At 45.5% G+C, this 16,552-nt stretch overlaps 1 protein-coding gene across 1 annotated transcript in view; it reads right to left on the bottom strand.

The window, feature by feature from the left end:
- The window catches only part of LOC116459773 (saoe class I histocompatibility antigen, A alpha chain-like), a 53,357-nt gene that overhangs the window by 25,392 nt on the left and 11,413 nt on the right, over window positions 1–16,552 (bottom strand). The window lies entirely within an intron of this gene.

Raw genomic sequence — 16,552 nt, 5'->3', positions numbered from 1 at the left:
AGGAGGATCACTTGGGCCCAGTAGGTCCAGGCTGCAGTGAGCTATAATCACGCCACTGCACTCCAGCCTGGGTGACAGAGGGAGACCCTCTCTCTAAATAAATAAATACATACATAAAGCTGCCTTAGGTTCCAAATGCACCATCAACTCCACAGGCAAGTGTTCTATTTTGTTAATTAACCTGTCCTCAAAGCACACTATTTACTTTCTGGCACCTGGGCCATTACTCAGCTTTTTCCTGTCACCTGGAATATCTTTCTTCTCTTTTGCCATGCACGGACTCGTAAACACTCAAAGACCACTGAAGTTTCATTCCATGTCTTTGCTTTCCTTTGACCTCCTCATCCCTTCATCCTTATTGTAATGACAAAATTTAGTCCTCCCTTAGTGGTTTCCCCTTAGCAAACGTTGGATGTACTTTTTTTTTTTTTGTTCCCCAGACTGGAGTGCAGTGGCGCTATCTCGGCTCACTGCAAGCTCCGCCTCCCAGGTTCACGCCATTCTCCTGCCTCAGCCTCCCCAGTAGCTGGGACTACAGGCGCCCGCTACCACGCCTGGCTAATTTTTTGTATTTTTAGTAGAGACGGGGTTTCACTGTGTTAGCCAGGATGGTCTCAACCTCCTGACCTCGTGATCCGCCCACCTCGGCCTCCCAAAGTGCTGGGATTACAGGCGTGAGCCACCACGCCCAGCCCTGGATGTACTTCTAGGAGAGCATTTTTCACTAGGAGAATGCTAGCCCACAAGGATAGTGTGATAGCTAAATAATGGCCCCCAAACATATCCATATCCTAGTCATTTTTATGATTAATTCTTTATATTGGAGGTCCGTGATGGGAACCCAGGAGACCAGGTATAGTATAAGCACTGTCTCCCCTGGAAATAGTTAATATACCAATTGCATTCAATAGAAGAAAGCAAAAACCACCTTGGCTTTTAAAAAAACCATTCTTGGCCCGGTGCAGTGGCTCACACCTGTAATCCTAGCACTTTGGGAGGGCCGAGGTGGGCAGATCACCTGAGATCAGGAGTCCGAGACCAGCCTGACCGCTATGAAACCCTGTCTCTAATAAAAATACAAAAATTAGCTGGGCATGGTAGCATGTGCCTGTAATCCCAGCTACTAGGGAGGCTGAGGCAGGAGAACCACTTGAACCCGGGAGGCAGAGGTTGCAGTGAGCTGAGATCGCGCCATTGCACCCCAGCCTGGGCAACAAGAGTGAAACTCCATCTCAAAAAAACCAAACCAAAACAACACACACACGCACACACACACAAAACAAACAAACAAACAAGCAAACAAAAAACAAATAAAAAAACCATTCTCAAAGACACTGTCACCCCCAGGCTTCTTTCCTTGGGCATGGGGGTGGCCTGACCTTGCCTTTTTTCATCTGGGCAATAGAGTGTTCTCCAGAGCTTGCCCACAGGATCAGAGATCCCAACCGCAGGGCCAGCCGAGAGAGGTTTCCCACTCCTTTCTCGTGGCCCACACTGACACCCACACCCTGAAGCCACCAGTGAGGTCTGCTCCCTTGATCACCAAAGGGAAAAGAGGGGACTGGACAGAGCAGCAGAATGAAAGTCCTTTCAAATTCACTATTGTGACAAACCTAGAGATCAGAAATAGAAATAGGGAAGCCTGGCCTTGATGAGGGGCTGACCAGAGGCCACAGGTCTCCCACTCCTCCTTCACAGTGCTGGAGGCTTCACGGGCTTCTCCCAGGGAAGCCCAGTATTTGTCCTGGAGAAGAGATTGGTTCTCAAACACTTGGAATGTGGATCCAGTACCCTAGGCACCCGATTATACCTGGTCCCCCAGGCACAGCGTGAGGGTGATGGGGTCTCCAGGCCCCTGGGAGCTGCACCGCCCTTCACACCTGGACACTGACTGCGTTTTTCTTTATGTTCTCCTCTGCTTCCGCGAGCCACAAGCAGCTGGTCCCTGCGGGAGATCCCAGCCCACCCAGCCCAACTCTGACGGCTCTCCTTTTGCACCTGGTCTCGCTGTTCCAAGGCTTCCTGGAGAGGCCAGCCCAGATTCAGAGGGAAAGTGTTGCCCATGCTGCAAGCCTCACTCAGCCCGAGAAAGGAGGAGCCCTGGTTCCCTGATCCCAGGGCCAAATGCTGCCAGACAGGCCCTCAGATCCTGGGTCTGCTAAATTGTCACCTGCTCCTCCTCGGCTACCAACTGCGGAAGCCAAGTGGGCAGCTTTGCAGGTATTGAGCTTTTGGTTCCTCAGCAGATGACTGCGGTTGAACCTGGGGCCTCCAAACTGCAATGTACAGTACATCCGGTGTTCGCTAAGGAAAAACCACTGACGGAGGATTAATTTTTTCCATTACAATAGGGATGAAGGAATGAGGAGATCAAAGGACAGCAAAGACGTGGAATGAAACTTCAGTGATATTTGAGTGTTTATGAGTCTGTGCATGAGACAAGAGGAGAAAGACATTGCAGGTAAAAGGAAAATCCTACAGATTTCTTCTTGTTCTGGAGGCATCTGTGCTTAGAAAAGGACTTTGGTGTTTATTCTCCATTTTTTCTGAGGTCTCAGCCCAATTTCCCCAATGAGTTCAAGCTTATTAGCAAAGAGCACAACAGTAGGGAGAAGCGGTCTCCAGTGGAGCCCAGAGGAGATCTTGGAGAACCGCTGGACCTGAGGTTTTGCCAAGTTCAAGACAGCGGTTTGCACAGAGCTTCATTGGCACATGGATCTGTGGGTCTGGAGTTGGAAGAGGAAAATCAAGGTTATTATATGTACATAATCAAGGTCCTTAAAACACGTATGTAAACTTCATTTAGTAATTATTCTGAACCCTCTAGTATCTATTTCATAGTCAAGAGTTATACCTGCTACCCCAACCCCTCCCCCAACCCCACCCCACCAGGGCCCAAAAGCCATGTCTCTCCCCCATCACTACCTTCTTCCTTGCCGCTGAACCATCCTGACAAAGCCTGCTTCAGTTTAGAGGTAATCTTTTTATGTTTCTCTGTGTTTTCCCATGATGTTTGCACTCTGTGAAACAAGGGATAGCTTTGTCATTCTGGCTTTTCCTTTCCACCCACTGAAAAATTTTCCCTAGGAGCTGACACCCTCACGGTGGACCTGGAGCCCCGGATCTGGTGAGCTCTGGTCGCTGGGGCAGTCCCTGACACACTGGTGCTCTGGCTGGGCTGGGCGCCCTTGTCACCAACTGGTAAAAACAAATCCCAGAGTATGTGCAGAACAACACTTTGATGAAATGTTGGTGGTGTGGGGTACAGGAAATGAGGGGAGGAATTCCACTCAAGGGAAATGAATTTAGAGAGAATTTGTCACATAATGCTTGGAAAAGGAGCTGTGAGGGAGACTAGAGTAAGCTCAGCTGCTCAGATCAGATGAAGAGAATTTGGGATCTCAGGGACCTGCCAGCACTTCCTGGAACCCTGTTTTCTGAGTCGAACTGGCTCCAGAGGCTCCCTGCTTTTCTTTCTTTTATTTTTTTTGCCAGTTGCAAAATACTAGTTCCCCTCTACTCCCTCTCAACCATTCCCACTCACCGCCTTTCAAGTAGACAGCCCCTTTCAAGATTTTTGGCTTATGTTTGTTTTCTTCTTTCTCTCCATGTCTCTTAACAGCATACATTTGAGTGACTTAAAACATTTCAGTTTCAGACACTCTGTACTGATTTTTCAATATTGCTTTCACCCTTGGTACCGAGCCCCAACATACACAATTTCATCCTCCCAGTAAATATATGGTAATTTTGACTTGACTGGGGGTCAGAGATACAATTATTTATGCATGTGAATATTAGACAAACCTGAGCTGCTTGTTAAACCCCCTTAACTTGTCTTTTCCATGCACACATACTGATGTTTTCCAGGGATTTAATAATTACCTGGTGTTTTCATTTTCTTACTTACCATGATCTTCTACTTTAATAAATGTATCTCCCAAGTCTACCTTAGTTGAGCAAATCCCTTCTCAGTACCTTCAAACTCATGGAGGTTGTTGTCAAGGTCATTTTCTTGGGGAAGACTCTTTCTGCCTTCCCACCCACCCGGGCCACCTCGTCACTTTCTGGGTCTGCTGCCTTGTCAACTCTTCTCTTACCCCTGCCTACTTCTCTGGTGAGTTTCATCCCCTCTTACCAGTGCCCCAGTTCCCCGGATCAAAAATCTTCCTCTTTGCGTATAGGTCTTCCTTTCTGGAACATATCCCAAAATTTCCTGAAAAAGGATTCAATTCTTGATATATTGCCTGTTTGAATTTCTTCCCATTTTACAGTGATGGATTGTAGAGATGAGGTCATCTTTGGCCAGAACAACTGGGGCCACAGGAGAAGCTCATCCAAGGGCGTAGGTGGCCCCTCTGATGCACAAAATATCTAAATCATTCCTATCCAATTTCCCCAGCAGGCAGCAGAATAAAACACCAGGGGCTGGAGCCTACTGTTTTGGGCTAGAAGTTGGGCTTTCTACTGTTAGGGGTCTTGCGAGATGTTGTTCCGGAGGTTCAGCTGAAGGGTTGGATGAACTCGGGCAAGCGTCCTTAAGGCTCTGGACTAAAGTTTCCTTCCCCAGGCATTGAGTCAATCTGATGGCCTTCTCATAGCTGAGGATCAGATGTGGGGAAAATGCTTTGAGACCAAGGACAATGTCATTGTCCTCAAATACACTTTCAGAGAGTACTGAGTAAATTATTAAAACACTTGACCTCAGCCTGTTTCTGGTCCTTCCTAAGCTATCAGAGGGGAAGAGAGGGGAGAGACAGTGTGAATGGGGCTCCAGGCCAGGAGAACAGAGGAGGGAGGGAAAGAGTGAGAGGAGAAGAGGAGGGAGGGCAGGCTGGCCTCAGCACACAGAGGGATCCCAGGATTCAGGATTCCTTCCTAGCAAGCGTGGCAGAGGAATGGGGCCAGGGAATACCATCATGCGCCCGCATTTGGCTGGTCTCACAGCTTGAATTTCTCCACTTGCTGGAGTCTCTCATCAACGTGATTATAACCAGATAAAGCAGAACCCAGCACCTCGTTCTGAGACTGGTGCCATCACTTGGCCCCTAGTTCTTTCTTTATTCCCTTCCTGTCTCCTCACTCCCCACCACTGACCCCTTTCCCTGGTGATATTCTTCCCATCTTGCCATTCTTCCCATCACAAACTACCAGGAAGCTACCTCTTGGGCTCCTGTCATGACTGAGAAAACCTTGAGTGACTGAAACACGTAATCTCTTTTCGCTCTGTAGTCTGGGGTGTCTTCCCATCTCCATCTCCCTCTCTGGTTCGGCAGAACCCAGGTGACCCCACACATGCCTTTCCCCTCTGATGCCTCCCCATCCTCTGCAGGACAAATCTTTTCACCTCCTGACTCTGTCTGGTGGGGACCTGCTGGACAGCCTGCATGCCTGTCAGCCCCAGGGAACAACCCAACTTCCGGTGCCTCTCTGTACTCACTCACCTTTCCCCAGGACACCTTTCCTGGCTCTAACTTTAAGATCCTCTCCAGGGGTTATAAGCTTCTGGGCAGTGTTTCATCAATCAGAGTGGCAGGGTGCTGGCAGCTCAATTAGTGGCTTGGGAACTGGGATCCTCTGCTGGGTGTTTGCTATTTTTCAAGAGGAGGAGAGACTTGCTTTTAAAGGAGAGGAGCTAGATAATGTAGGGAAAAGAAACAGAGATCAGACTGTTACTGTGTCTATGTAGAAAGGGAAGACATAAGAAATTCCATTTTTACCTGTACCTTGAACAATTGCTTTGCTGATATGCCGTTAATTTGTAACTTTGCCCCAGCCCCTTTGCCCTAACTTTGAGCTCACAAAAACATGTGTTGTGTGGAATCAAGGTTTAAGGGATCTAGGGCTGTGCAGGATGTGCCTTGTTAACAAAATGTTTACAAGCAATATGCTTGGTAAAAGTCATCGCCATTCTCTAGTCTCAATAAACCAGGGGCATAATGCACTGCGGAAAGCCGTAGGGACCTCTGCCCTGGAAAGCTGGGTATTGTCCAAGGTTTCTCCCCGTGTGATAGCCTGAAATATGGCCTCGTGGGATGAGAAAGACCTGACCATCCCCCAGCTTGACACCAGTAAAGGGTCTGTGCTGAGGTGGATTAGTAAAAGAGGAAAGCCTCTTGCAGTTGAGATAGAGGAAGGCCACTGTCTCCTGCCTGCCCCTGGGAACCGAATGTCTCGATATGAAACCTGATTGTACATTTGTTCAATTCTGAGATAGGAGAAAAACTGCCCTATGGCAAGAGGTGAGACATGTTGGCAGCAATGCTACTTTGTTATTCTTTACTCCACTGAGATGTTTGGGCGGAGAGAAACATAAATCTGGCTTACGTGCACATCCAGGCATAGTAGCTCCCCTTGAACTTAATTATGACACAGATTCTTTTGCTCACATGTTTTCTTGCTGACCTTCTCCCCACTATCACTCTGCTTTTCTACCGCATTCCTTTTGCTGAGATAGTGAAAATAATAATCAATAAAAACTGAGGAAACTCAGAGACCGGTGCTGGCGCAGGTCCTTGTTACGCTGAGTGCGGGTCTCCTGGGCCCACTATTGTTTCTTTATACTTTGTCTCTGTGTCTTATTTCTTTTCTCAGTCTCTCATCCCACCTGATGAGATATACCCACAGGTGTGGAGGGGCAGGTCACCCCTTCAGATAAGATCTTAGGAGGCCTGTCCTCGTTCAGGCACCAACCTCCTGGGGAAAGTTTAACTGACAAGCTGGACTTTTTAGGGGATGGTACAATCCAACTTGACTTTTTCATTTTATTATTCTCTCCAAAGGCATCGTCACTCCAGGTTTTCTTGGGGCAGAATGGTCCTGGCCTGCCCAGTGTTCATCTTAAATGTTTCTTGAATTTATCAGATCTTGAAGGCTTACCTGGTGGTATTATCCAAACCCTTATTCTCAAGGGATCTGAGGCTCTGTTAACTGTATCCTTCTCTGCTGGGGTTGTTAGATGCATTCTTTCAAGATCATAATTGGGCTCAAGTACCAAGAGGCAACCACACGGGTGATCTGGGTTCCAAACGTATTCTTATCTGCTGGCATTGTGGAACACCACATCCTCTTAGTAGAGTCAACTGACCCCTGCCAGTGCTGGATCTTTTTGGTCCGATTGGTGTTTGAAACCATGAAGGCCAGAGTGTCCAGGCAGCAGCTACAGCTTGTATGGCTGTTAGTTCAGTGTAGTTAATGCCATGTCACCAGGGAAGTAAGAACTATGAATTTTTTTTTTTTTTGACTCAGGGTGTTGCTCTGTTGCCCAGGCTGGAGTACAATGGTATGATCTCAGCTCACAGCAACCTCCACCTCCTGAGTTTAAGGGATCCTCCCACATCAGCCTTCTGAGTACCTGGGACTGCAGCTGCATGCCACCATGCCCATCTAAGTTTTTTTTGTATTTTTTGTAGAGATGAGATTTTTGCCATGTTCTCCAGGCTGGTTTTGAACTCCTGGGCTCAAGCGATCCACCCACCTTGGCCTCTGAAAGTGCTGGAATTGCAGATGTGAGCCACCATGCCTGGCCGAGAGCCGTGACTTCTAATCTAGCAGAGTCTCGATTTAAAGAAACCAGAAGCACACTTTTTTTTCCAGTGGGTCTTTGATTGTGATGGATAAAGCCCCACTCCTGCCATCTCTTGATTCCTGGACCAAAGTCCTTTTTTCATTAGGAAACAGAGCACCAGATAGCTTATGGGGTCCCTGATTCAATACCTGTGCTGCATGTGTAAACATGATGGAAGTTTATACCCCATCTCAAGAAGCATTGCCTCTGAGTTGGTTTTTCAGCAGAATCATGCACAGATTATCTCAATACCAGGAGTGATAGAGGCCAGCAGCTTCAGAGTGGTGCAATGTGTGATACCATCAGTAGATCCCATGATAATGGGCCACTCCCACACCTTTTTTGTTGTGAAGTGGGTCTCCCGGACAGGGTATGTTGTATGAGATCAGATACACTGTAAGCCCCTGGATGGTAGTATTTGGCTGATATACTATGAGCAGAAGAAGACTTCTACCTAGCTTGCTTCTATTTCTGTGAGAATGAACTGCTGACTGTTTGAGGATGGAGGAATTGCAACGTATTCAATTTGGCATCAAATTGCTGTTTGGTTTCCTCAGAGAATATTGCCATATTGCTGGCTCAACATTGGTCTCTGTTGCTAGTGGGAGGGACACTCATAGGTGGCACAAACTAAAAATGAAGTCACAAAACCAGTTCAGTTGAAAATAGCATCCAATATTTAGGAATCAGTTTATGAAAATATGTGAAAACATGTATGCTAAAAACTACAAAACACTACTGAGAGAAATTAAATCAGATTTCAGCAAATGGACAGACATTTAGCATTCTTGAGGGGAAGACTCAATATTGACAAGATGATATTTTTATCTAAATTGATCTATAAATAAAATTCCCTCAAAATCCAAGCAAATGTTTTAGTAAGAATAGACTCACTGATGCTAAAATATGTATTGGATCTCGACGAGCCACAGTAATTTTAAAAATGGAGAGTGAAGTAGGAGGATTTATACCACCCAGTTTCAAACGTTCCTCTAAAGCCACAGTAATCAAAACAGTGATGTATTGCCACACAGACAAGACAATATCAACTGATGGAACAGAGTTGAGAGTCCAGATATACTTTCTTGTATCTAGGGCGAATTAATTTTCATCAAAGGTGCCAAAGGAGAGTTTTTCAATGAATAGGGCTGGGACTTTTGGATATGCACTTGCAAAAGATCAAGTTTTACCATTACCTCACATCAAACACAAAAATAACTCAAAATGGATCATAGACCTAAATATAAGACTCAAAACTATACAAATAGTTTGGAAGGAAATGTAGGAGAAAATCTTCCTGACCTGAGGGTGGACAAAGAGTTCTTAGATACTCTGAGCTCAGGTTGTGCAAAAGAATGCTTGGATAGATACATAATAGAAAAAGGTTGATAAATTGGATTTCATCAATATTAACAACTCTTCAGTTTCAAAGACACTATTAAGCAAAAAACAACAAAAACAAAACAAAACAAAACAAAAAAACCAAGCCACAGACTGGTGGGATCAAATATTTGCAAATCATATACCTGATTAAAAGGAAAGAAACAAAATTATCAACTGTTACTCAGTACTATAGATATAAAAATACTTAACAAAATATTACCAAAACAGACTTAGGCTACAAGGTCAATAGAAAAATAAAACCAAACCAAAACAGAAACAAAACTAAAAACACTCCCCAAATATATTCTTTTATATTAGCAGTAAACAATTGGAGATAAATTTTTAAAATCTTTCCAAGTACAGTAGTGTCGAAACCAGAAAATATTTAGGAATAAATAGTACAAATGATGTCTAAGACTTCCGAAAACCAAGACACTGAAAATCAACAAACAGTGTGGAGAGAAAATAAAGACCTAAATAAATCAACCCCTTGATCATGAACAGCAAGACTCAACATTGTTAAGATATGATCCTTCACTAATTGATGTACAAATTCAACCAAATACCAAACCAAATTCTAGGAGACTTTGGTTAGAAATTAATGAACTGATTTAAAAATTTATGCCAAAACATAAAAGACCTAAAAAAACTAAGAGATTTTTAAAAAGATGAACAAAGTTAGAGAACTTACTTTCAGCTCAAAACCTGAGATAATATTGTTTATAATTATTCTTGTACAATTACACCTATTACTTAAAAAAATTCTGGTTTCTATCACTGCAGCCTTGGGCTTGGTGACATCACCAAGAGAGGAATGTTTCTACCAAATAAGAACTCATTATTTTTTTAAAAATAGAAGTTGAGGCAGCATGTAGATGATTTTGGCTACTCTTGCTCCCAAATCATTTAACACACTTGGGATGAACAACACTAATGATCAAGGAGAGAAACAGTAAGGAAAGTAGTTAAAATTTGGTGCAATATAAAGTTCACTGAAATATGGTTTCAATAAAGGATTTTCTAACAGAGATATCATTATTTTCCTCAACAATACAGTCAATAGTTCAACCATTGTGGAAGTCAGCGTGGCGATTCCTCAGGGATCTCGAACTAGAAATACCATTTGACCCAGCCATCCCATTACTGGGTATATACCCAAAGGACTATAAATCATGCTGCTATAAAGACACATGCACACGTATGTTTATTGCGGCACTATTTACAATAGCAAAGAGTTGGAACCAAGCCAAATGTCCAACAACGATAGACTGGATTAGGAAAATGTGGCACATATACACCATGGAATACTATGCAGCCATAAAAAATGATGAGTTCGTGTCCTTTGTAGGGACATGGATGAAACTGGAAAACATCATTCTCAGTAAACTATCGCAAGGACAAAAAACCAAACACCGCATGTTCTCACTCATAGGTGGGAATTGAACAATGAGAACTCACAGACACAGGAAGGAGAACATCACACTCCGGGGACTGTTGTGGGGTGGGGGGAGGCGGGAGGGACAGCATTAGGAGATATACCTAATGCTAAATGACGAGTTAATGGGTGCAGGAAATCAACATGGCACATGGATACATATGTAACAAACCTGCACATTGTGCACATGTACCCTAAAACCTAAAGTGTAATAAAATAAATAAATAAATAAATAAATAAGAAAAAAAACAATACAGTCAAATATGATTTTCTTCTTATTCATTTTTTCAGCTTTTTGGTCACCTAGCTTTTACTACTAAAGATGACAGATTAATTGAAATGATAAAAGTGATTGATCCTATAAAACTAAATAAAAAATTATAGAAGAGAGAAACAAAGTTGTAGCAATATGAAAATAAAGTATTTGAAAGTAATAAAAATAAAACAGTGACGAAGATGAAATTATCATAAATTACATAGCTTGCATGTTTGCTCCCTAAACTCCTATTGGATGAAACTTAAGATTTCTTAGCAGTTTAAAAATGTTTCCTGTCACTCGCCTACTTCATTTATTTAGGAGCTATGTCCTATTCATTCTACCTCTGAAATAGTGTTAAAAGAATCTAGCCAGTGGTTGCAATCCTATTTCACACTTGGTTTGGCTCATATTCCCCCACCCCTTTTCTTTTTTCCCGTTTTTTAGGTGGAGGGGCGCAAGGGCAGAGTCCAGTCTGCCCCTCTCTGTCTGTTACCCCGGGGGAGAGGGCAGTGTGACTTCCGTAGTATCTGGCTGGCCTCAGGCGCGGCTGGCGCTGCCCCCCTTGGCCGTGGCCACCCCTGCTACAGGGGCCACCAGACTGCCCTCCGACACAGCTGTCGACCTTCCCGTTGCACCCCAAGTCCCATTCCGAGGCCTTGGCGAGCCCTAGTTGGGCAGGTCCCTCTCTCTGGGTAAGCCCCCAGGGAGGGAGGAGCGCCTCCCAACAGCACGGCACATTTGATGCAGGCGAGCTCCTGGGCAAGATGCTCTGAGGCTTGAGTCAGGGGATGTTGTGGGGAGCGCGCCTCCAGCCAAGGACAAACCACGGGGGTTGGAGGCAGGAAGGATGAAATGGACATGCTCGCGGTGGGTCAAACCCTTGTGCGGAGAGCTGACTTTCAACAGATTGAAGCTCGGGAGCTGCTCTGCTATTGTGAGAACCTTCATCTGGAAGCAGGTCCCCTAGAAATGGTTCAGCACCAGGTTCCCCCAAAAACATACATTGCGGGATGAGCGAGGGGGCGGCCACCTTTCTGGCCGCGCCTCCTTTCCCATGAAGAGGGATTCTCTGCACCAAACCAGCTTTTGCACAAGCACTGCGGAGGGGACCGGATACCCCAGTTCAACCAAAGCCAACAAAGGCAGCCTGCACTGCAGTATCATTCTTACTGGGTGGGATTTTGACTTAGAATCCCCTTGAATCAGAATCCCCTTGAATTATTTAATGGTTAAAACCAGATTATTTCCTCACATCCTCTAAAAGCTATTTTAGGGGTGGTAGCTGTGGCTCATGCCTGTAATCCCAGCACTTGGAGAGGCTTAAGTGGGAGAATCACTTGAGGTCAGAAGTTCAAGATCACAGGGAGCTATGATTTTGCCACCGCACTCCAGCTTGGGTGACAGCGCCAGACTCTGTCTCTAACTAAATAAATACATAAAGCTCCCTTAGATCCCAAATGCACCATCACTGCCACCATCAGCTCCATGGGAAAGTGTTCCTATTCTTCTGTTAAGCTCTCGTCAAAGCACACTATACACTTCCTGGGCCATCACTCAGTTATTTCCTCTACCTGGAAGGTCCTTCTCCCCTTCCCTGATGCACAGATTTATAAACGCTGAAGGACCACTGAATTTTCATTCTGTGTCTTTGCTTTCCTTTGACCTCCTCATGCCTCATCCCTTTTGTAATGACAAAATTTAGTTCTCCCTCAATGGTTTTCCCTTAGAAAACATTGGATGTACTTCTAGGAGGACTTTCGTAAGGATAATGCTGTTTCTCGCAAGGCTAGTGTGGTAAGCTAAATAACGGCCCCCAAAGACATCTATGTCCTAATCATCCAAGCCTGTGACTGTTACCTCATATGGCAGAAGGAGCTTTGTAGATGTGATTAAACTAGAGACAGGGAGTGCAGCCTGCCTGATATGGTGCTTCCTAAATATAATCCTGAGTGTCCTCATAAGAGGAGGCAGAGTGAGACCTGACCACAGTAGTAGGGGATGTGAACACCCAAGAAAAGATGGGCATGATTCCAGGAAGAAGCCAGGATCCAAGGAATGTGGAAGGTATTGGATTCTGTCTTGCATCCATCAGAGACACCAAATCTACCTGCACCTTGACTTTAACTCAATGAGACTGTTTTTGGACTTCTGACCTCCAGAGCTGTAAGAGAGTAAGTTTGTTTTGAGCCACTAAACTTGTGGTAATTTGCTATGGCAGTCATAGAAAAGTAATGCAACATTATCTTAGTTTGATAATCTTTCCTGATTATCTGATGTAGTAAATCCCATCCCTGCAAGTGTGTGCATGCAAACACACACACACACACACACACACACACACACACACCCCTATTAAAAACAAAAGGAAACCATTTTTGTTTCCCCAAATCCAGGAGGAAAGATCTTCTGGAAAGCTCTTGTAACCAGGCATCAGGAAGTGATGAAAACATGCAAGATTAGCCTCATGGGATCCCCTGAAGAACCCCTCTTGGAAGGCAGGACTCCACCCTCATTTTGGCAGCTTTTGGAATTCCAGAGGGGAAGAAACTTTGAGTAGGGGTCGCAGACAGTGGAGTAGGAGGAGGGGTGAAGAAGTGACAGAAAAGGCCCAGTGAGGAGGAAAGCAGGGCACAGTAGGGGAGAAACTGATGAATCACATGGGGCAGGTCTCACTGGACTCCTCCCCAAGTTGTCAGAGACCCAATAAAATGCACCTGGCACCTGGTACCCAGCATGGTGGGCTCTTCCCTCATCTCTCTTTTTTCTGTTCCTTGTTCTGTGGCTTCCACACTTCTCATTCCTTAGTCATTAATTTGAACTGGCCTGCCACTTCCTTTGCTTTCACGACTCCTAAAATTCTGAGTTACAAAGTCACATGACTCCTTTTCATCTGGTGGTCAGAGTTCCCATCTTCTCACCATTCCCTGCCTCCCACCTTGCCAGGTGATTCAGCAGCTGATGTCTTGGGCTAAGTAAGCTCCCAAATACCATTTGTCTCTCCCTGGTGCCCTGCCTAGGAGTCTTTTTCTGCTCCCATATCATCTGTGGACTTGCAGGACAGTGCAGGAGCCTCAGTAGCTCCTCTCCTGAGGCCAAAGTGCCCCTGGACACATCTGGAGATGGGCAACCCCAAAGGAGTCACCACCCTGTCCCTGGGTGTGTCTAAGTGCACTGTGGCCCCAGGAGAGTGCTGTACTAGGGTCCCATGATCTGAATGGGGGCACAGACCAGTCAGAATGAAGGGGACATCCGATCACTGAGGAGGAGCTGCACAAGAGCCCTGATCAGGACCGGCCTGATCTGGAGACTGATTCCCTGGGCCTGGCTTAGGACTGCCTTCTCTTGAGTAGACCCAGTGAAAGGGAACGAGTCATTTTTCTTTGTACAATTCTCTCCAAAGACATCCTTACCCATAGGCTTCCTGGGGCTCAGAGAGGGCCTATGTGGTGCTGGGTTCATGTGGGAAAGCTGAGAAGTCTCTTTGACTCTGTCCTCCTGGGAAGTGATTGGGACACATCCCAACGGAGCTGTGGTCAGATTCAGATAAAAAAGGACTACCCTTCATTCCATAGTCAGTAGAAGATTCATCACATCTCTCTGCAATTGATAGAATTGAACAAAGTGTCATCAAAAACTGAGAATCTCACCCACCCTGATCTAGGTGTCATTTATGCACCATTACTTCTAGGAATGGAAGAATAAAGTTTTTTTCCTCCAGTTCATGAGATGGATGCACTGTGCAATTCTGGGGCAATATTCTGAGCTGGAAAATGGCCTCAATTAATTTAACAGCATAGAAGTCATCAAAAAAGTAATTCTGGTTATAGAGATGAGTAGACAGTCTCTATAAAGATATATATATTCCTGAATGTTATAATGGCACCATCACCACCTCTATTCTCCTCACAGGACTCTGCTTGCTCCTGGGTGCATTTTCCAGGGTCCCATAACTGAGTGGACATGAGAGTTTTCAGGACTATGGATGATTTTTTGGATCCTGCTCATCCTTTTACTTGGAATGTGATGAAGGAGCATATAGAACATAAGACCACTCTGGTCACCTCATGGGGGAATTAGAAAACTATTGACTCCTAGACCTGTCAAGAACAACAGAATGTAGTCTGAGTCCTTCACTTTTCAGAGAAGTAAACAGGGCCCTAGAGATGGTCAGTGCCACTCCGATAACTAGAAGTAGAGCAGATAAAAGTACCCAAATTCCTGAAATCAGGCCAGGGTGCTGTCAGCTGCAGTGGACTAGAATTAATAGAAAAATGGGGCTCAAGGTCCCTGCCAAAAGAGGTGAGTAATTTTGAGGCCAACTGGCTCTGGTGGACTCTGGGAGGCAGAGGCCAGATCCATCACTAGAGAATAGAAGTGAAGGAGGGAAATAGGAGTGTACTTAAGAGATATGTGTGTATATTTATGTCTTTCTCTGTGTATATGTGTGTTTCATAGTGTGTGTGTGTGCAGAGAGAAAGCTCCTATCAACGATCTAGATTGTACTTTTTGCTTAAGGATCTAGGGGAAGTGAAAAGAGGGGATAGGTTTGAAGGCAAAGGTAAGTTTAAAAAAAAGGGCCAAGATCTGTCTCCTTACTCTGTAGAAACCAGAGAGAAGGGCCGCTGGGAGTTACGGAAGGTCAGAGCAGCTCAGGCAGCCCAGGGCTGCCACAAAGGTCCACATGGCGTTGGAGGGCACACAGCGAGTGCATGAGATCTAGGGTTGGGAAAGGGATTCTCCACTCCTGTGTCTGTTGCGTCTTCAGGTCAGAGCAAAGCTCTGCAGCCATGGACTCTCCTTCAGTGCCTCTACTCCCAGGGCCAGGTCAGCCCATACTCAGCTCTGCTTCTCCATCGCCTGGAGCACTGGGGTCCCTATTTCCCTTGGGGATGGGTCATTGCCTTTCAGGGGAATCTGAGGCATCCTATGAGATCCCTAGATTTGACCTCAGGTGATGTCCAGCAGGGAGGAAGAGTTTGGAGTTTCCTCTGAAGGGGGAGTGAGAAAAGCGTTAACATGAGAACCTCCCATGACACACAGAAGCAGGGTTGGGGGCCACGGGCTTCTTGAAGAAACCTCAGAATTTGGGCTTTGCTGGAGCCAGGAACCATGCCCAGGCAGGAGCTGCAGGGCTCTGAGGGACCCAGAGCTTCCTTGTAACATCTGCTCCTGGGTCTTCTTTCCTCTCACTGTCCTGCTCGCTTCCTAATCTGCTCCTGAGATTAGGAGCAGCAACTTGACTTGCAACTTGCCACTTGACTTTATGTCCCCGGTACCATTGTGACCACAAGCCTGATCTCAACTGACATCATTAGGGGCCTGGAGAGGAAACAAAGTCTGAGAACATCTGGGTAGGGTTGCCCTTTGCCAATCATGGAGCCCCCCAGGCTGAGGGGGAGTGAGCATCCCTGGATGTGATGCTCTGGAGCTTAATACCCCAGTCAAATTCCTTCCCTCTCTAAGGGCTCTGACTGATGGCACTTGCAGTAAAGGCAGTGCAGGTGGCATCTCACAGGCCAGTCTGACACCCACTCTGTACCAGCTTCCAGCTCAGCCTGGATGGCAGAGATAGGCAGGAAATTGACTGTTCAGGGCTGACCATCCCACTGCTGTCTGAGTTCTCTTAGGGCCAGGAGCTCACCCCACTCAGGCTGCTGTCCAGTGTCTATCACTGTTCCTGGATGGCCCTGAAAGTTTAAATGAATGAATGAACAAATGAATAAATACCATTCTATAGCAGTTGTGGTTATCAACAGTGTTTTGGGAACATCTTGGTAATACTTTATGCTTTGTGTTTAAAGATCAATTTTGCCTCTTGGAAAAACTGGATATGAAGGTTCAGACAATGATGATTTAAAATGTGAAAACATCCACAGTAATTGTAACACAGAATTAAGAAAAAACAAGA

The sequence above is a fragment of the Hylobates moloch genome, unplaced genomic scaffold, assembly GCF_009828535.3.
Source record: "Hylobates moloch isolate HMO894 unplaced genomic scaffold, HMol_V3 SCAFFOLD_20, whole genome shotgun sequence".
Classification (NCBI taxonomy): domain Eukaryota; kingdom Metazoa; phylum Chordata; class Mammalia; order Primates; family Hylobatidae; genus Hylobates; species Hylobates moloch.
Note: the sequence above shows the minus strand (reverse complement) of the source record. Positions and strands in the feature narration are given on the sequence as shown.